The sequence below is a fragment of the Mustela erminea genome, chromosome 15, assembly GCF_009829155.1.
Source record: "Mustela erminea isolate mMusErm1 chromosome 15, mMusErm1.Pri, whole genome shotgun sequence".
Taxonomy (NCBI): domain Eukaryota; kingdom Metazoa; phylum Chordata; class Mammalia; order Carnivora; family Mustelidae; genus Mustela; species Mustela erminea.
This window is the reverse complement of record NC_045628.1, coordinates 171,689-183,708: the sequence shown is the minus strand read 5'-3', so window position 1 is coordinate 183,708 and position 12,020 is coordinate 171,689.

Sequence of the window (12,020 nt, the reverse complement as noted above, 5' to 3'; positions counted from 1 at the left end):
TTCTATGTTGCTGATTTTCTTCCGAAGGTCTGGAGATACTTGGATGCTCACATATATTAAGAATCAGTGGCTTGTTCTGATAAGCTGCTGTGGGTGCTCCAGAGACTTCTCTGAATGGGGAGGCAAGCTGGGAATTCTGTGCCCACAGATGGGGTTGTTGCTGTGCTTTCAGGGAAGATGACTGAGGCGCTGGCAGTAGGCTAGCGATTCCCTCTCCTTCCCACCCTCTGAGCTACCCCAACCCAAGCCAGAGTGAGGAAGATTTTACTGAGCAGCCCCAGACTCACACCAGAAGCTGGAACCCAAAGATTGTTCATTCAAGGTCTTTGAAGAAGACCTCTTTGGTGTCTGCAGGCAGGAGACCCATCTCCGCGGGTGAGGGGAAGGACGGCAGGCAGAGCGGACTGTAGGTGCAAGAAGCTTGTTCATGCACAATCTCAGCCTGCCTCTCAGAGCTGCTCCGGCAGCCCTTCAGGAGGATGATACCCCTCCACTGCTTGAGGGTCAGACAGATGCTCTCTCTAGTGCACAGTGCCCAAAACTTGGGGACAGTCAACCTGTTAAAACACCCCCTTACATAGTATTTCTAGGATCCTTCTTAAAACGTGGAAATGAAAATTAGGCCTACGACTCTTCTGAGAGCTTAGACGATGCTGAGCGTAGAGGGCGAATTACTGTCTTGGGTCACACTCTGCTGTGGGGCACCCTGTGGCAGGTGTCTCTAAAACCACGTCTATTCTTAAAAAAATATATTTATTTATTTTTGCGAGAGAGAGAGAGAGAGAACACATGGTGGGGGAGGATCAGAGGGAGAAGCAGACTCCCCGCTGAGCAGGGAGCCCAACGTGGGACTCCATCCCAGGACCCTGAGACCGTGATCTGAGCTGAAGGCAGATGCCTGATCAACTGAGCCACTCAGGTGCCCAAACCGTATCTATTCTATTGCTGACTCTTTTCGGTGCATCATTTTGTTGCACCCCCCCCCCCCACCCCGCAACCAGCGTTCCCTTGTCCTCTTGTTTGTTAGTATCAGCTTGCGCTGGAAAGCTCTGACATGTAGGTCCTCCATTTGCTTCTGTCATTGAATGTGGGCCCTGGGGATGAAGCGGTTTTCTAGCTGACGGTCAGTCTCAGAAAGGGGGGGCTAACCTACAAGTAGTACACACTGAAGGCATCTGGCACAGTTTCATCTTGATTGCCTGTGTGTGTCGAGCTTGTAGGAGACCTTTGACTGCATGTGCGAGTCCACCGCTCTGCTCTTGGATGCTCTGGGGGACACAGCATGTTCTCATTGACCACCACTCTTTCTTTTTCTTTTCTTTTCTTCTTCTTCTTTTTGGTGATATTTCTTTCTTTTAAATTCGAATATGGTTAACCTACATAGAGTGATTTTTTGGGGGAACATACAGTGATTTGACACTTGCGTACATCACTCAGTGCTCACCAGGACAAGTGCCCTCCTTATCCCCATCCCGTCTCCCCCATCCCGCCCACCTGCCTCCCCTCTGGTGACCATCAGTGTGTTCTCTGCAGTTGAATCTGTTTTTTGGTTTGTCTCTTTTTCCTCCTTTTTTTTTTTTTTAGTTGCGCATACAAGTGAGATCACACGGCATTTGTCTTTCTCTGACTTGTTTCACTTAGCACGATGCTCTCTAGCTCCATCTGTGTCATGGCAAAGGGCAAGATGTCATTCTTTTCCTGGCTGAGTAATATTGCATCGTGTGTACATACCACACCTTCTTATCCATCCATCCGTCAGCACACATCTGGGCTGCTCCCATAACATGGTTATTGTGGATGATGCAACAAGAAACACGGGGTGTGTGCACCCTCTGAATTTGTTTTCAGTTTGTTGGGGTCAGTAACACGCAGCATGGTTGCAGCATATTCCCACCAACCACACTTTGTGTTTTACCTTCGCGCGTGCCATGTCACCCATAGCTAGAAGAATGCGTTGTGGTCGGAGTCAAACCTCTGGCTTCACGACCTGCCGAATCTCTACGCTCACAAGGTGAAGAAAAGAAAAACCTGCTGCTCTGACCACACGCTCCTAGCTGTGTGTTTCACCCAGTGGGAAGAATTGTGCTGATTGACTGTCCAGTTCATGGGTATTTTTTAAAGTTAGATCCTATAGCAAATTATTATTCTGTGCTCATGAGAAAAATCATATATGTTAGCAAGTTATGACATTAATATTCAAGATACCTCCATGGACTACTTGGAACTCCGGTCTTCATAATTACTGTGAGTTCCAGGCCATTTTCTTCAAGAAAACGAACCACCACACCAACATGCCAACATCTAGTGGAGACGAGCTGTCGGGGCTGCGTGCGGGAGGCTCGCGGGCTGCCGTCCTCTGGGCCGCACGTTCTGGCTCCTGAACCTCCCTCGGGGACCAACGGCAGAGAGAACCGGGAAAGAATCAAGAGCTCGTCGCACACGCGTGTGTGAGGACACGTCCCCCACTGCGAGGCCATAACAAGCCGGGGAGTCGGAAGCCTTTTCCAGGTCCGGTGGGGGCTGAAGCTGATACAGGTGGGTCATGTTGGGACGGGTTGGGGTGCGGGTTCAGGTTCGGGTTCGGGTTCGGGTTAGATGGCAAAGACGGACAAGAAAGGAACTACAACTACGGAGAGGAAGGGAGGCAGGTCTCCCTGTGGGGCCCGCGCCGGGGTCTGACTTCGTCTTCGCGAGCTTGAGCGTAAACCCGCGTTTCCCCGCAGAGGAGCCGGGGTAGCCGAGTGGCCTGGGCGCGGGTCAGGGAACCTGCGGGCGTGGCGGCGGGAGCCGGAGCCGGAGCCCTCGGGTTCAGGGGAGACCACGTCCACTCAGAAGTCGCGGTCCGCCTGCGGAAGGCCCGTCGGCCCGGAGCCGCCCGGGAAGCGTCCGCTGGACACTGTTCTCGGGAAACTCGCGCAGCGCAGCGCGCGGCTCGCGGCAGCCTCAGATCCGGACAAAGGCCCGGCGGCCGCGGTCGGCCCGACCGGCTCGGCCCCTTCGCTCGCTTTCTCCGGACCCTGCGCCCGCGTGTCGTCGCCTCGAGGCGAACAGCCGTGGGTCTCCGTACCCGCCTGGTTGGTCGTCCGCCGAAGCCAAGGTCCGGCGGGGCCAAGACGGGGCCGCGTGCCCGGCGGACCGCGAGCCGGACGCGGACGCGAACCCGGGCCCGAGCCCGAGCCCTTGAGTCGGCGCGCCGGGGGCTTCTGTCCGCGCTCGCGAGGCGGCCCCACGGGCCCCACCTTTCCGCAGGAAGATGATTTGCCCCAGTCACTCCTCGCTGGAAGCCTCCTTGTCCTGTGCTCCCGGCGTCACAGCGTCCCGCTTCGCGCAGCACCTTGGAAGTCCTCTCCATTGCCAGACGGGGCGCGCCCCGATTCGGGATTCAGAGCGCCCGTTAGATCTGCACATTTTTCCAGGCGGGTTTGTCGTGGAGCAGATTTTCCGCGGCGGTGCGAACTTCTGACGGCGCGTCGGGGGGACACGTGGACGGAACCCGAACTCTCCTTGGGTTCTCTGGCTCTCCTGCCATTTCCAAGGGCTGCGGGTCCGCTCTCCTGGGCTCTCAGCTCCGCCGTGGTTGCAGAGATCTCCTGGCCTAACGGGGTTTTCAGCCCACGATTCCCAACTGGCGGACACGCCCCGCTCTTGATTCTTTTCCAAGATCCACCTGAGAACAGATAGTGGCGCGTTGCGTCTCCCCGTTTATGTGCGGTTCTCCCGTCCACAAGCCCTGTTGGCTGAGGTTTGCTGGTTCAGACCTTCGCCAGCTCAAGCCTCCACAGGGACCAACGGAGGGCCTTCCTGTGGCCAGGACACGGCAACATCTCTTAGTTAATGACCCTACATTAAGGTGTGCATATCTGCTTTTCTTGTTTTTGTAGCTAAAGGCTATTGCTAACAGGGATCTTGGAGACCAAAAGGAAAAAAAAAATTGTGCGCCAACTGAAGATTCCCACGTTAGGTTCAGCTGGTCATGGAATGGGCTAGATTGACACTAGGTCACTTGCCAACCTCTAGAAATGTCCATGCAGCATGCTACATTAAAATACTCCCAAACCAGTGGCACATCCCTTTTACATATTTGCTGGCTGCAAGAGGCCCAAGGGCTTAGCTAAAAGAAGTAAGATCTTTCAACCATATAGGAGGTAAGTGTGCTTTCCAGCAGACGTATTTTAAATCTAAAAACTGTGGTCCTGGAAGCTATAAATATCTACGAAAAAGCAAAATCTTACCAACAACAACCTAGAATTATAATGGCCATTATGAGGAGTTGTCTGATTAGATAAGATCAATTAAAAAGTGCCCTTGACAGTAAAGATTCCCATATTAAACAAACAGAATGGGATATCTATTTCAGAAGTTTCCAACAAGGCTTTAAGTTTCCAAAATAGCTTTATTGAAAGTGTCATTACAAGAGGCTAGTGAAAAATAAAAGACACAAAAATGCCTTGACAACAGCAGGACTTCCCCATTATACCCTCCTGGCCCAGAGATGGACACCGCATTTGCAATCAACTGGAACACAAGAAAAGAGGTTGTCTTCAAAGGTTTTGTGTAAACCCTTCAGCCCCACACACATGTCTTCATGCCCTCATTCAAAGGAAGCTCCCATGTGGGTCCCACCCGGAACTGACAGGCCTCTCTGGGATGGTCTGGAAAACTGCTACGTTATTCTCTTAAACAACCAAGGGATAGTAAAGATTAAACTTAATGAAAAACCTTGCCAAATTCTGGTTGATACTGGAGTCTCTGCAGAGGGGACCCTGGAAAACCAGAATCTGGTGATGGGGAACATTCTCATGACTCAGCTCTCCCCAGTGTCTGTCTGGGGAGCTCAGTTGAGGGAGGGAAATAAAATTTCGAATTCTCCCTTCCTGACCAACATCAAGTCCGCTGGTTATTGATTCTTCTTCTGTCAGAGAGAGCTACTCCCTCTTGCTTGTCCTGTTTTGTGTCTTAAGAACTTGACCTGCTTTCTATCCATCTGGGATGTGCAAGCTGTCAGTTCTTCCTTTTGTCACCTTCAGGAGTGACTCGAAGTCTTAGGAAGGTGGTGACTTTTGCATCCTCTTTGAGGACACCTTCCAGTCCCATGGGTTGTTTAATATGACCAGAAATATTTGCTGTTTGTCCCCACTTGAAACCTGACAAGATATTTGAAAGAATTTAATAACTCTCTGATCAGAAGTTTGGCAAAATTGGAAGCTGATTTTTAGAGCCTGGTAGGAATTTTTTAAGGCTTCTAAGCTAAATGTACTTGGAAGGAAAGAAAAACATTCTGACGTAAATGAATGGATGTGTCAGACTTGACATTATGCAGGTGGTGACCCAAAACCCAACTGTCCTTGTTTTATAAATCTAGGCTTTATAGGACCAAAGGTGCGGCTCCAAAATGATTTAAAGTCCACCAACCCTTTTTACCAATCCCAAAACCTCCCCTACTTATTTCAAAGGGCTTATAAGGTATTGTAAAAAAAAAAAAAAAATTTGGCCTTAAGAGCACAAAAGTCCTTCTCAAAGGATCTGGCATTCTTTCCCCATGCCTTTGAGATGTCAATGTTCTACCTGGCCTTCACCGGGAATACTCACAGTCCCATCTAGGTCAAGTCTTTAAAATATCAACTTCAGGGAGGTAATTCTCATCAGAAGAAAAACAAAAGAGGAAGAGGACATTTGAAACTTTGATTCATGACAGTAATTTAAGAACAAGAACAAGGAGGTCTCTGTGTCTGTCCATGTGTTCATGCCCATCTGTATGCATGTGTGACGGGTGTGTGGTGTTTTCTGTCTCTGGATGGTATTGCCAAAACTAATTTGTAAATGAGCTCGATTTAATTGGCCTAAAGAAAATTAAATATTTATATAAATTAAATTCTCAGAAATGTAATAGAAACCAACCCACATGAATTTCAAGGAAAATATTCAGTATTAAAGCTATTATGTAGAAGAGCTAAGTTTTTTTGTTTTGTTTTGTTTTGTTTTCCCCTAACCTCCACCCACCCCGCAAAGAGCTAAGTTTTTTTTGAACAGTTGTTTAACTTTTTGTATTTGTCTGTGAAGTCTTTAATTGTCATTTTGGTTAAATGAATAACTAAATATTATTTCACAGTGCCCTATGATCCTACTTTATCAAGTGTTTTAAAATCTTTTGATATTTTGGGGGGCACCAGGGTGGCTCAGTCATTAAGCCTCTGCCTTCGGCTCAGGTCATGGTCCTGCAGTCCTGGATCGAGCCCCGCTCGGGCTCCCTGCTCCACGGGAAGCCTGCTTCCCCCTCTCTGCTTCTCCCTCTCCCCTACCTGTGTTCCCTCTCTCACTGTGTCTCCTCTGTCAAATAAGTAAAATAAAATTTTTAAAAATCTTTTGATATTTTTGACAAATTTCCCCAAATCAAATTCTAAATAGTCTTTTTGACCTTAAACTATCTTTGGGTTTTCCAAAGGGTCCCTGAAACATCTCAAAAGATTTGCTTTCCTCTTATGAAAAGAGAGATGTTGAACTAGCTAGGCTTATTTAACATGTTAAATTACATGGGTAACATTGTCAAATAAGTAATAATAACCCTTCTCTGTGTAGTATTTGTGTAGCTATACAAGTATTCCAGAAATTGTGTGACATTCCTAGAAATGTGACATGTCTTGATATAATGTTATCAGTCATTATTCTGTTACTATCTTTAAATGTTGTGTGGCACAGAAATAACAAAATTTTCTTGTTAATTCTATTATAATGAATCCTCATCAGATCTTTCATTATGGGCATTTTTGAGTCTTTGGTCATTTACAGAGAGTTATTGTTTTACTCTATGTTTTGCAAGTGTGTCCCTGCAAAATGACTTCATCTTCAAGGAGATTAATAGAAAGGACTTTGACAAGCACAGGCTTCTGACAAAAGTTTCAGCTCATAAAACTGAACTGGGTAAGAATTTCCGAACTGATGGAAAAACTGGCTTCAAGTAGACAAGATATTAATCACATGGTACTGAATGAACTGTGGAGGATGGTGACAAATTTCTATGAATTTTTATTGGAAACACTGCTGGTTCCTTAATGTTTTGTTGCTCCAGATTTGAGAAAATTTTTTCTCGTAAACATTTATGTCATACAGCCATTTGGTAAAGTACATCTTTATAAACAAAGATGAAATATTTGCTTTCTCTCTCTACTCCAGAGTTTGGGAAATGTTAAATATTCTTTTCATGACAGTATTGTTACTATCATGCGTAAGTTATTTGCATAAGTTCAGTAAGTATCCGTCCTCCTTGTAATAGGACACAATGGGAAATACTGGTTGTATTACCAAGGCTTAGTTAGGAATTCACCCAAACTATAGTTATTATAGGCAAAATCTGATGACAAGTCATTGGCTTGGCTTCCTGGCCTCAAGAAGTTTGTAAGAGTTCAGTCTGAGGTTCCTTATGAAAAGATCCAGCAAAGAAGCCTTAAAAAGTCTTAAAAAGAGCTTTATGATCAGTCACTATTCTAGTACACTAATGTAAATAACCAGGACAAATTTAATATAAATAAATTAACTGTGATTTAACTATGAGTAAATTATTGAGAGAAAATTGACAGTCTTTGCGACTCTGTTGTATAACCTGTGAACAGGACTGGATGGGAGTTCAAATCTACAAGCTAACGTTCCTACTTTTCTCCACCCTTCTGATGTGGAGTTACTGGAAAGGACTGTCCTTGAATCCCCTCGGAAGGGGTGGTACCATGCCTTCTCCCTGGCTCCTGCCCCCTGACGCTGCTGTGCCACAGGCAGCAAGCCTTGGGCATGTATCTCCCGGCTGAGGAAGACCCCACCTGACTCCCAGTCCCCCACAGCTGCTGGAAGACTCAGAGCCAACCTGGCGGGGAGAGAGGCAGCCGACACCCACCGGGACTACTTCTGCCCCAGACACTGGTTGGAGACCCCCACTCCGTGATCTGAGCATGAAACCCTTCCTTCTATTCTGTCTTTCCTTTACTCTAGTACTGGGCTGGAAGTACTAGTACTTCCAGTTCTAGTACTGCCGTCCCCCACCTCTCCCGGGCTATTGCTAAGGACTTTTCCGATTGCTGGGTTTGTTGCTAGAAACCCTAATCTGTCCATTAACAGCCCCACCTCCGCAGGAGTGGTCTGTGCCCCGACAGGATTTATCTCTGTCTGTGGTGATTATCGTTCTCCTCGGACCAGTGAATACCTACATGGCTGGGGCAGACCCCACCAATGCCTCTTAGTGATCTGACGGTGCACCTAAGTGTTCACAGACACAGGGACGCCTCAGCCATCGAAAGGCCTGAATTTGCATTGTTGATGAGAAAGGACTTTCAAGGAGGCTTTCACTATTCAGCCTTCACTCCTCTGGCAGGTCCCTACTTCCCTAGTTGGGAGTAAACGTAAATGAAGCCATGATCAGGAACTTGGGTCTTGAAAGTGTTACAGACTCTGGTGCCAAGGCAAAAGCCACCTCCCACCCCCACCCCAAGACCCTTAGACTCTCTGTTTCAGGTATTTCTTGATACGTGACTAGGCCCTGGTTACCTTTCAGCCGAAAAGGAGGTGTCTGTTGTAGGCGATGTCACCTGTGCACCTGGAGGGACACTTCTGGGGGAGTAGAAACTCCATTACGTAGAATCACTGAGCAGGCTACTGGGTCTAACACATGACCCCTTCTATGGGGTCTTTCTTTGACTTTTAAAAATATTCATCGGTTTGAGTCCTGAGAGCCATGACTCTGGGTGCGCTCCAGATGTTGGGAGGGACCCTGTGCCATCATAGCAGTCTCCCTGGCATGTTGTGTTCTCTCAAAATCTTTAATTGCATCTTCACAGCTGATAACCACCAGGCAAATGATCTCCCTGAGGTGGGAAGATCAGAAAAAGAATGAAACACGTGGCCAACTTAGATGTGTGAGCCTGAGTGTGGAAGTCACAGGAGGTCAATGATGCTGAGGACTGCCAAGCTGGAGCTCAGCGTGGCACCAGCGCCTCGAATTCTGACCACATCCGCCGTCAGCTGAGTATGAGGGAGGGATTGTTAAAAACGGAACAGCAGGTCCAAAATGGAGTCGCTCGCCCCATGGACAGCAAGCCAAGAATTTTTAAAAATATTTATTTATTTGAGAGAGAGAGAGAGAGTGCGTGTGAATGGGGGGAAGGGCAGGGGAGAGAGAGAATCTCCAGCAGACTCCCACTGAGTGTGGGGCCCGACGCCATCCTCCATCCCACAGCTCTGAGATCAGGACCCGAGCCGAAACCAAGAGTTGGACACCCAACTGCCTACCTACCCCACCCAGGCCCCAGCAAACCAAGATTTAGGTATTGTTTCCACCTGCAGGGCTGCCTGAAGACCCTTACCGTTCCCCGAAGGAACGTGACCTCGCTCAAAACAACCCTTTCTTTTCCTTCGCCGATTACTTCCTTGTCCACTTGTTTCTGCCTGTAACAGCTTTCTGTCTCACACAGCTCCCCAGGTTTCCCGTCCGTTTGCTGGACGGTAGCTGCCTGATTCATGAGTCACTGAATAAAACCAATTAGATCTTCCAATTCATTAAGTTGAATTTTGGTTTTTAACACTTCTGACTTTCATGTCCTTGAAACCAGTCATTTATTATGATGTCTGCAAAGGAAGGTGAATTCTTGTGGAACCACTCCAGGTGCATCACCAACACATCACAACCACAAAGGTCAAAGCAGAGGGGAGCATCCCTGGACCAAGAATCAGAACACCTGGGGACCAGCTCTGTCTCCACACCGTCCGGGCCTTCCTTGTAAGGTTGGAAGCGTGGGTCTGACTACTCACTGGATCTGGGTGTCCTCCTGTCCACAACCACTCCTATCTGCAAACGGTCAGCAACCCAGGAGTGTCGCTGGCCCAAGGGTAAGATGGCTGCAGAGCACTCTCTCATTTAAAACTCAGTTTTTTCCTGGGAGAAGCTTAAGTGCCATGTCAGCTTACTCTGAACGAAGTGATAAACGGTAGGGAAGAGGAAGCCGGTCTGAGGAGGGAGACTAGGGTCTCAGTTTTTGTTTTTTAAAGATTTTATTTATTTATTTGACAGAGAGAGACAGAGATCACAAGTAGGCAGAGAGGCAGACTGAGAGAGAGAGAGAGGAGGAAGCAGGCTCCCTGCTGAGCAGAGAGCCCAATGTGGGTCTTGAGCCCAGGACCCTGGGATCCTGACCTGAGCTGAAGGGAGATGCTTAATGCCTGAGTCCCCCAGGCGCCCCATGATTTCCAGATTCTAATGACTCAGTGATTGTCCTGTCACCCAGAGCAAGCAGAACACTTCCATGTTAGGGAGCTCAGAGCATGGCTCAGAGCAGAGCTCAGGTCATGGCAGCGTGACCCTAAAGATCTTGATGAGGGAGTAGAAGGCGGGCTGAGGACAAAGCAGAAGCTGACACCCCACAACTGCCCCCCTGGCTGGGATGTGTATGACATTCCTCCAGGAAGCTCCCAAGGGTCTTCACGTAATGCCTTACTAGAAGGAAGGACAACCTTAGCTTAACAATGGCAAGGCCTCCGGTGTCCTGTGAGTCTTCTTTTAACATCCAAAAATCCTCTTGAAACCTCCCTGTTCCTTCCCTCCCCCAACCCCACTGTACCTAGTCAGCCGCCCCTCACAACCCCAGTCTTTCCGCCCACGGGTCCTACCCTGCGCTCTAATAAGCCGCCTGTTCACACCAAAGACTTCTCGAGAATTCCCTCTTGGCTGCTGGCTCTGGACCTCACCCCAGTGAACCTCATCTATATTCCAAAACTCCATCACCAGCAGACAGCTCACCACCCAAACCACCTGGGGGAGGTCACATTATCCATGATGAGTTGTGCCCAAGGGAAGGCTCCGCTGTTGTGCCCAAGGGAAGGCTCCGCTGTCACCGAAAGATGAAGCCCCCGTTCACAGCCTCCTTCTGGTCACCTGAACACACAAGCCAGGAAGGCATGGCCCCACAGGGACAATGCCCCACCAGAAGCTCAAGCTGTCCCTTGCTGGGCGGGGGAGGGCTCCCCTGCCTCAAGGCCATCTTCCTTCAGAATTGGAGGAGAGGGTGAGTTCTGTTTTTTCAGTTGCATTTTCTCCTTTCTCTTGAAAGGAAGGATGTGTTGCCGAAGAGACACGGACTGCTTCTTGGTTTTTATGATGGAGAAAATGGTTTAATTATTTTATTTTATTTATTCTTTTAAAGATTTTATTTATTTATTTGACAGACAGAGATCACAAGCAGACAGAGAGAGAGGAAGGGAAGCAGGCTCCCTGCTGAGCAGAGAGCCCGATGCGGGGCTTGATCCCAGACCTGGGATCATGACCCGAGCCGAAGGCAGAGGCCTTAACCCACTGAGCCACCCAGGCACCCAGAAAATGGTTTAATTATTTTAGAGTCACATCTACATTAAAATGGCAGCAAAGAAGGTGTCTGGGTGATTTGTGGGTGGTTTGGGCTCCAGTCTAGATAGATCTCTGGGATCTCTGGGTCCTTGGCTCTGGTGCCTCACTCAGCAAGGGTCTGCGGCACAACCCCCACACTTAAATAAATATAAATACAATAAAATGGCAGCAAGAGAGCCTAGGGGCCTTCCACCATCCCCCCAGGGCTCCTGAGGTGCTCGGGCATCTGGAGGGTTCCCAGGACAGGGTCTCCCAGGCTCTGAGCATCATATACCCTGTTTGTGACTCTGCAGAGCCCAGACTTCAAGGACCTGGAGATGTGGCAGCCACCCAGGGGGGGCAGGCATTCCCCGCAGCCTCCTGGTGGGCCATGGAAGGCGGTTCTCTTCCAGGGGTTGCTCTGTTCGGCCACACCCGTTCCCCAGACCCCTCACCCCCAGGGAGGGACCCTGCCCTGCAGATGACAGACTTGAGGACCCACAGCAAGTGACAAGTAGCTGCTAGATAATCAACACACTGGGCTGGAGAGCCTGGGCAGACAGGGCACTCTTGCAAACAGGAGAGTCTGTGGGGCACAGGAACCGCCCCCCCCCAGCCCCCAGCTCTGTGCCCATCTGACCGCGCAGGCCCGTGCCCTTCCTTG